Source organism: Thalia democratica, unplaced genomic scaffold (genome assembly GCF_965202585.1).
Source record: "Thalia democratica unplaced genomic scaffold, ktThaDemo2.hap1.1 HAP1_SCAFFOLD_840, whole genome shotgun sequence".
Classification (NCBI taxonomy): Eukaryota; Metazoa; Chordata; class Thaliacea; order Salpida; family Salpidae; genus Thalia; species Thalia democratica.
Window position 1 is genome coordinate 17,501 of NW_028139799.1, and position 10,000 is coordinate 27,500.

At 30.5% G+C, this 10,000-nt stretch overlaps 3 non-coding genes across 3 annotated transcripts; all 3 read right to left on the reverse strand.

Moving 5' to 3' along the window:
• Positions 1-165: 165 nt before the first annotated feature.
• On the reverse strand, positions 166-1,973 carry LOC145847189 (small subunit ribosomal RNA). The gene has a single exon (XR_014371124.1). It is a non-coding gene; the product is annotated as a small subunit ribosomal RNA (ribosomal RNA).
• A 3,884-nt stretch (positions 1,974-5,857) lies between these two features.
• Positions 5,858-5,976, reverse strand: LOC145847190 (5S ribosomal RNA). Its single transcript, XR_014371125.1, has one exon. It is a non-coding gene; the product is annotated as a 5S ribosomal RNA (ribosomal RNA).
• A 2,759-nt stretch (positions 5,977-8,735) lies between these two features.
• On the reverse strand, positions 8,736-8,854 carry LOC145847197 (5S ribosomal RNA). The gene has a single exon (XR_014371130.1). It is a non-coding gene; the product is annotated as a 5S ribosomal RNA (ribosomal RNA).
• Between the last annotated feature and the right edge of the window lie 1,146 nt (positions 8,855-10,000).

Below are 10,000 nucleotides of genomic sequence, written 5' to 3' on the forward strand. Positions count from 1 at the left end.
CTCAATGCAACCAAAAAATCGTGTTCAAAAAGAAGCGGCCGCGCCAGCACTTGCGTGCTGAATTATTACTCCCGCTGTCAGGAAGCAACGCGACCGAACTATAACAGTTACAGGGCTCGGTCCCTTCGAAGAAGAGACGTCGCTTGAAATCAAATTTCGATTCGTTAATGATCCTTCCGCAGGTTCACCTACGGAAACCTTGTTACGACTTTTACTTCCTCTAAATGATCAAGTTCGATCGTCTTTTCGAACACCGGCGAGTGCGTTGCCGCACGTACCAGGCTCAATCGGAGGACCTCACTAAACCATTCAATCGGTAGTAGCGACGGGCGGTGTGTACAAAGGGCAGGGACGTAATCAACGCAAGCTAATGACTCGCGCTTACTGGGAATTCCTCGTTCAAGGGAAACAATTGCAAGTCCCTATCCCTAGCACGACCGGGGTTCAACGGATTACCCGGACCTTTCGGCCTAGGGAACACACGATGATCCGGTCAGTGTAGCGCGCGTGCGGCCCCGAACATCTAAGGGCATCACAGACCTGTTATTGCTCAATCTCGTGTGGCTAAACGCCACTAGTCCCTCTAAGAAGTTGTCTCCGACCCAATGGGTCGAGCAGCTATTTAGCAAGTAAGAGTCTCGTTCGTTATCGGAATTAACCAGACAAATCGCTCCACCAACTAAGAACGGCCATGCACCACCACCCACAGAATCAAGAAAGAGCTCTCAATCTGTCAATCCTCGCTGTGTCCGGGCCGGGTGAGATTTCCCGTGTTGAGTCAAATTAAGCCGCAGGCTCCACTCCTGGTGGTGCCCTTCCGTCAATTCCTTTAAGTTTCAGCTTTGCAACCATACTTCCCCCGGAACCCAAAGACTTTGGTTTCCCGGAAGCTGCCGGACAGTTCTTAAGTTCGACACTGCCCGATCGCTAGTCGGCATCGTTTAAGGTCAGAACTAGGACGGTATCTGATCGTCTTCGAACCTCTGACTTTCGCTCTTGATTAAAGAAAACATTCTTGGCAAATGCTTTCGCAGTCGTTCGTCTTGCGCCGATCCAAGAATTTCACCTCTAACGGCACAGTACGGATGCCCCCGTCCGTTCCTATTAATCATTACCTCGTGCTCCGAAAACCAACAAAATAGAACCGAGGTCCTATTCCATTATTCCATGCAACATTATACAAGCGTAAAGCCTGCTTTGAACACTCTAATTTTTTCAAGGTAAACTTGCCGGACCACCGCAACACTCAGTTAAGAGCACCGCGAAGGCACCGACCAACAAGAACAACGAGGCCAGTGCTAGCCTTTCGACCGACCAACCTCGCCGTCCCTATATCCAACTACGAGCTTTTCAACCGCAACAACTTAAATATACACTTTTGGAGCTGGAATTACCGCGGCTGCTGGCACCAGACTTGCCCTCCAATGGATACTCGTTAAAAAGTTTAAAGTGTACTCATTCCAATTGCAGGACCTCGTACGAGGTCTGCATTGTTATTTTTCGTCACTACCTCCCCGAGCCGGGAATGGGTAATTTGCGCGCCTGCTGCCTTCCTTGGATGTGGTAGCCGTTTCTCAGGCTCCCTCTCCGGAATCGAACCCTGATTCTCCGTCACCCGTTACAACCTCGGTAGGCCGATACCGTACCGACGATAGTTGATAGGGCAGTTGCTTTAATGAGATGTCGCCAGCACTAGGCCGTGCGATCCGCAAGCTTATCCAGAGTCACCATTGTAACGACCCGAAAGCCGGTTAGTTTTGGTCTGATAAATGCGCGCCTCACGTCAGTTCGGCGCTTTACGCATGTATTAGCTCTAGAATTGCCACAGTTATCCATGTAAAAGCGTACAATCAAATGAACCATAACTGATTTAATGAGCCATTCGCAGTTTCACTGTACGTGAGCTCGTACTTACACTTGCATGGCTTAATCTTTGAGACAAGCATATGACTACTGGCAGGATCAACCAGATAACTATCCGAGGGCGTTTAAACCCGTTGCTCGACTGAGCGTTTTTACTGTATAAATACAGACCTTTTCTATCACTCGGCTTAAAAGCCTTGCGAACGTTACTGAAAGTCGGCGCCGGCCTTTTGCTGTTTAAAGCGCCAGCCCGCGTCGACTGCAGCATGCAGCTATACAACTGACTGTTCTTTCTCCCGACCAACCGTTTGCCTTCTGCCGGTTAACTCGTCAGCAGCAACACGCCATCTGTCTGCTGCAGTTACCCGCCTCGAGCCGTGCCTGCCTGCGTCGGCTACTCGTCTCGACGACTTCGCAAAGCTATAAGCCTACCGCCGCTGGACGCTTGTAGTTTTTCATACGCTGCTCCAATGCGTTTACATAGCACGTTCGCCGCCGCTGCAATAGCCGCGCCTCGGGTGCTAAACAGTAATGCTTTAAGCCCGCTTTCTCGCCAAGTCGACCGAACGCACAAACACGTCTCTCTCACTAGTGTAAAGTAATGCATACGTGTATGATGCTCAAATGTTGCTGTTGAACTTTTTTTGCCGATTTTTTTCAATTTGTTTGTTTCTTTTCAATTATTTTAATGTTTTAAGCTTATTTATGCTACGTTTAAATGTTTTAATACTTTTTTTATACTTTATTTAATATGTTTAAAAGAAATAAATAAAAAATAATATATATAAACTACTTTTTTTAATGTTTTAAATATGTTTGTTTATTATAAATAAACTTTATTTGTATTATTTTTTATTTAAACTTACTTTTTAAATCTTTATACTTGTTTTATCGTTTTAAGCACATTGCGATAAATATAATAAACAAAAAATTGAATGAAAATAATAATAATAATAAAAAAAAAAAAAAAACATAAGCTTATTTTATATGTTTCATTTTATTTTTATTTAAAACTTACCTTTCAAACCTTAATACTCGTTTTATTTTTTTAAGCAGATCGCGATAAATATAATAAACAAACAATTAAATAAAAATAAATAAAAATAAAATAAAAAAATCAAACAAAAGCTTATTTTATATGTTTCATTTTATCTTTATTTAAACTTCCTTTTAAACCTTTATAGTTGTTTTATTTTTTAAGCACATCGCGATAGATATAATAAACAAACAATGAAATAAAAATAATAATAATAATAATAATAAATCATAAGCTTATTTTGTATGTTTCATTTTATTTTATTTAAAACTTACAATTTAAACCTTTGTATTTGTTCTATTCTTTTAAGCACATCGCGATAAATATAATAAGCAAACAATTAAATAAAAAATAAAATAAAAAAATCAAACATAAGCTTATTTTATATGTTTCATTTTATATTTATTTAAACTTACTTTTTAAACCTTTATAGTTGTTTTATTTTTCAAGCACATCGCGATAGATATAATAAACAAACAATGAAATAAAAATAATAAAAATGATAATAAAAAAATCATAAGCTTATTTTGTATGTTTCATTTTATTTTATTTAAAACTTACATTTTTATTTATTTAAACCTTTGTATTTGTTCTATTCTTTTAAGCACATCGCGATAAATATGTTAAGCAAACAATTAAATAAAAATAATAATAATAATAAAAAAATCATAAATTTATTTTATATGTTTCATTTTATTTTTATTTTAAACTTACTTTTTAAATCTTTATAGTTGTTTTATTTTTTAAGCACATGGCGATAAATATAATAAGCAAACAATTAAATAAAGATAATAACAAATAAATAAAACAATACGGCTAAACTATAAAAAGAAAACTAAATAACTGATAAATACTTGTAAATCATTATTTGAAAAATTTATTTTGAAACACAACACGATTGATTTATAAATAATAATATATTTTTAATTTGTGTAGTTCATTTAAAGTAGTCTCCCTTTTTGCTTCTGGTTTTATTAGAGTTATATATAACAATAAATTGTGTAGTTCATTTAAAGTAGTCTCCCTTTTTGCTTCTGGTTTTATTAGAGTTATATATAACAATAAATTGTGTAGTTTATTTAAAGTAGTCTCCCTTTTTGCTTCTAGTTTAATTAAAGTTATATAACACATACTATAGTAAGTTAAAAAAACTATAGTAACTTTATAAAACTACTTTATAAAATACATTTGTATAATTTAATAACTTTAAAATAACTATCAAGAATAAAATAGAATAGAATAGCTTTAAGTTTAGTATACAATTGGTATGTAAATTGTGTAGTTTATTGAAAGTAGTCTCCTTATTTGCTTCTGGTTTTACTTGAGTTACATAACGTTAAATAAACATACTTAATAAACGTAACCATCAATACTGTCATTTTAATAAAACTAAGTACAAATACATTGAATTAACATAGAACTTTAAAAAGCCTTCGCTAGTATCTGTTGGTAACAGTAAATAACCTATTATGACTCACAATACAAGAGTGCGAAATTTATTTTTCATTTGATTTTTCAGGTATTTATTTATTTGTGGAAATAAACTTTTTTATTACGTTAGAAACTAATTGAATTTTTCCTCTAACTATGCCTATTATTATATTTAGTATGCTTAAAAGTAATAAAATGAAACGTCGCGATTATATAATAAACAAACAATCAAACAAACAAAGAAATAAAAAAAAATATTTTTTTAAACTTATATTTCAACTATATGTCTTATTTTATTTTCATTTAAACTTACTTTAAACCTCTGTATTTGTTAAATATATTTCAACACAATACGATTAAACTATAAGACAAACAACAAAATAAAATAATCACATTAATAAATACACTAAGCAAATAGCTAGAATAAATATAAATAGTTCAATATATACAATATATTTCTTCCATTTTTAAGTTACTTGTTAAACATATTTATTTAAAAATGTTTCTTTAGAATATAAAACTAACAGTTGTACAAATAAAGAAATTAAAAAGCCAAAACACATAACACTAACTTTTCATAAATTAGATATGCAAATATGAACAAAATAATAACTAAATTGTAAAGCTTTTGTAAACTGTGAACTTATAAACTTATAATAATAATTGCATATTCACTATTCACAATAGCTTTTTATTTAGTACACAACTGGTCTGTAAATTGTGTAGTTTATTGAAAGTATAATCCCGTTTTGCTTCTGGTTTAAATTAAGTTATACAACACATACTAAAGTAAATTAAATAAAGTAATTCACTACTATCTATTAAAATAAAACCAATTTACAAAATACATTAATTTAAATTAAATTGAACTTTGAACTTATAATAATAATTGCATATTCACTATTCAGAATTTCTTTAAATTTAGTACACAACTGGTCTGTAAATTGTGTTGGTTCTATTCAAGTACTCTCCTTGTTTGTTTTGTTTTAGTTGTATTTATTTTTAGATACTAGCACATTCAATACACATAATAAAGTAAACCAAATAAACTCTATTAATTTAAACTAAGTACAAATACATTAAGTTAATACAAAACTTTTAAAGCTTTTGCTAGTATCTGTTGGTAACAGTAAATAACTTATTATGACTCACAATACAAAAGTGCAAAATTTATTTTCGTTTGATTTTTCAAGTAGCCACGCTTTTATTTGTTTGTGGACAAAAAGACTTTAAAGTTTTAGTATAAAAAAACTAATTGTATTAATTTTAACTCAGAAAATTGTACTCTACAAGATGGTGCCATTATTTTTTCGATATCTCAAACTGGTCAAACCACTTTTTTAGCGCTCTAATTGGTTTAAACAGCAAATAACGTTATCTGATAGGCTTGAGTTTTTATTTGCTAATAACTAGAATTTACTTTTCTTTTAAGCGTTAAAGAAATGTAAATAAACGAGTAATAAGTATAAATAGGTCAGAAAGAAAAATAGTACAATATATTCAAAAAAGATGAATTCAAAAAGCAAAAGCCTACGGCACGTGGTATTCCCAAGCGGTCACCCATCTAAGTACTAACCACGCCCGACACTGCTTAACTTCCCAGATCGGACGAGATGGGGTGTGCTCAGTGTGGTATGGTCGTAGGCGTTTGAAAGCGTTTACAAGCCTTTATAAACCCTTCGGTTTGTTTAAAAAACCTATTTGCACTTGATTTACAATCGATTTGATATTTTAAAATTATTCCTTATAAAATTTTAACCTGAATTAACTTTTTTTTTTGTTTTTTAATCAACAGTTACTCCCAAACTGTACTAAAACTGTATTGTAACTGTACAAAAGTGTTTGTTTAAATTATTGTTATCTATAAATTACCTAAGACCAGGACAAGTAGAAGTAAAGTTTATTGAATTATTAAATAAATAAAATAAAATCGTAAAATAAAATAATACAATATGTTTACAATTTGTCATTGATCTATCCATTTATGTTATTGCATTACAAATACAAACATTGCATACATTCAAGAGTATTATTCATCAATCTTTTCAATATAATAAGTTTTAAATTTATATTTATTTTTAAATAATTCCTGACATTTTAGATTACCTGAGATTTTTTTTAATTAAATTAATTTTAGTAATTAAATTACTTGACGTTCTATTTTGTTTAATTTGATAACTCAACCATGTTTATTTTTTTTTACTAATTTAAAGAACTATTAAACTAAAAGACATTACATACAGCTTCTAAAAGTTTTAAACACCTTAAAAAATATTATTATTTTAAAGATATATTAAAGAACTAAACAGATATTACTCCTAAAAAATCTTGTTAATAATATATAAAAGTACTCAAAGTCAGACTCGGAAATATATATACTGTTGTATATCTTACTTGAAGTTCACTGTAATTGACACTGAAAAATTGACACTTGAAGTTCACTGAAAAATCAACCTATTTATATAGCAAAATATTTCTTTATCTTTGTCGTGGCGCGGTGGGTCAGTGGTCTTATCAGCTGACTCATAAGCAGAAGGTTGAGAGATCGAATCCCGCTAGTCGTCACGAAACACCACTATCGTTCAATGTTCGGGCTTCAAATTCTTTGAGATTATACTGTACTATTTATCTATCTAACTAATCTATCTAACAAATGTTGTTCAATCTAGGTTGTGGGTACTTGGGTCGAGTAATGCCTTTGACTTACAATCTGTTGTGGATTGACAATATTCCTCTATCTATCAATAAACAAATCTATCTAATAAATGTTGATCAATCTAGGTTGTGGGTACTTGGGTCGAGTAATGCCTTTGACCTACAATCTGTTGTTGATTGTCAACATTCCTCTATCTATCAATAATGATTATATTCAATATTAAATGTTGATTAATTCAGTTGTAAGAAAACCAGTGCGCTGGTTAGGTTGGGTAAGGCCTTCGACTTACAATCTTGGGGATTATCAACGTTCATCACAAGTACAGTAACGATCTCATTGAATTTCCAGTTGGAACATTGGATTGTAGTGGTGGCCTACTTTGTAGGTTTTTTGCCTAGTTTGTTTTTTGCCTAGTAGTGTTTGCCTAGTTTGACAAACTATTGTATATATATTGTATAACTTTATTTGTATTATTTTTTATTTAAATTACTACTTATTATTAAAGAATTAAATTTTCTTAGAAAAAAAAACTATGTATTTGAACTCTCTGTATTTTTTATACAATACGATTAAACTATATAACAGAAAAATAATTAAATAATCAAACTATTGAATAAGCAGTTAATTAGTGTGTTTTTTTATGCTTCTTTCATTTTTAACTTACTTGTTAACCATATTTCTTTTATTAAAGTATAAAACTAACAGTTACTAAAATAAAATAATCATAAAGTCAATACACAAAACACTAACTTTTTATGAAGTAAAGTTATTCAAAGCTTATAATTATGAAGCTTTTGTATAATATTTCAATTACAGTGAACTTTAAGTAAGATAAGTTTTTTTTTTGTAATAACTACAAAAATTGGTATTTTAGTTTATTATTAGTAACTAAATATTTATATTTATTATATTTAAAAAAAACTTCTATACTAACTCTAATTTGCATATTAAAACATACAAATTTTACCAACTAAGTATTTATTTTTATTTTTCTTATTATAATTTTCAAACATAAGCTTGTATACCTTATATACCTATATACCTCATATAGTAGGCTTGACATAACATAACATTATTTAAATCTTTTTGTTTGAAATAAACTCATTTAGTTATTAGTAAATTACAACATAAATGTTTATAACAATAAAACTAAGATTTAGCTTTTGAGTTAGTAAACTTTGATAGTTTTCTTTTAATAGTTTAATAGTCCTTATTCAAACAAAATTGCTATATATTTAATACACATACAAAAGTAAACTAAGTAAACGTAATTCAATAGTTTCTATTAAGTAAAAGTAATTACAAATACATTAAGTTAATACAAAACTTTAAAAAGCTTTTGCTAGTATCTGTTGGTAACAGTAAATAACTTATTATGACTCACAATACAAAAGTGCAAAATTTATTTTCGTTTGATTTTTCAAGTAGCCACGCTTTTATTTGTTTTTGGACAAAAAAACTTTAAAGTTTTAGTATAAAAGACTAATTGTATTAATTTTAACTCAGAAAATTGTACTCTACAAGATGGTGCCATTTTTTTTTCGATATCTCAAACTGGTCAAACCACTTTTTTAGCGCTCTAATTGGTTTAAACAGCAAATAACGTTATCTGATTGGCTTGAGTTTTTATTTGCTAATAACTAGAATTTACTTTTCTTTTAAGCGTTAAAGAAATGTAAATAAACGAGTAATAAGTATAAATAGGTCAGAAAGAAAAATAGTACAAAAAAGATGAATTCAAAAAGCAAAAGCCTACGGCACGTGGTATTCCCAAGCGGTCACCCATCTAAGTACTAACCACGCCCGACACTGCTTAACTTCCCAGATCGGACGAGATGGGGTGTGCTCAGTGTGGTATGGTCGTAGGCGTTTGAGAGCGTTTACAAGCCTTTATAAACCCTTCGGTTTGTTTAAAAAACCTATTTGCACTTGATTTACAATCGATTTGATATTTTAAAATTAATCCTTATAAAATTTTAACTTGATGTAATTATTTTTTTTATTAAAACCTTTTTTTTTTGGTGTTTTAATTACAATTACTCCCTGTAACTTTATTTAAGACTTTGTTTAAAAGATTGTTGACTATATTCTATATTAAATACTATGATTAGAAGTAAGTGATTAAACTAATTAAAAAATAATGTTAAAATAAACATGTTGTGTTTAGTTTGTTTTACTATTTCTCATTGTTCTATTTATAGATTGTATTGTTTTACTTCAAGAATATTTATAGTTAGTTTCTAAAGAATATCTCATACTACATCAGATTTTACGATTAACTTAATTTTAGGTAATAAAATATTTGACGTTTAATTTAATAACTCAACTATGTTTATGTTATAAAATAATAGTATATAATACACATACATTATAATATAATAATATGTATAACTAGTTGTTTTACTTTAAATGAATAATTAAGTGGAAGAATTAAAAGAACTCACATTTTTGAAGAGAGCGTGGAAAACCAGAATAGTCTTTTAAAACATTTATTAAATTATCGATAAATATAGAATACAATAGAATTAAACATATAAACGTAACTGTGGTTGCTTGGAAACTAAACAAGAAATTTTTTAATAAAAATATAAAATAGTTATTATATAGAATTAAAATAAAATAAAAGTAATATAAATTATACTTTTAAACTAAATAACAATTCACGAGCAATATTAGCGCAATGTCAGAGTATGAGTTTATAATAAAGGGAATTGCTTCCTTGGTGTTGATACTTACCTTATTCAAATAGAATACATTTTCAGCAATCAGGCTTGTATTTATCTTAGCGCGCGTAACACAACGTTTGTGGGTTTTGGCACACTTTTGTCGATAGTGGGCGCCCCGCCTCTTAAGTACAGAAATTTCGGGAATTTTCGATTTTTGGAATTCTGACTCGACAGATCGTTTTTGTTTGGTCCAGAGACCCCGTAAAAAATTTTTCAGCCCATTTGAAGCATGATGAAAAAATGTTATTTCGACCCCCTTTTTTTAGGGGTTACGGGGACATCGACCCA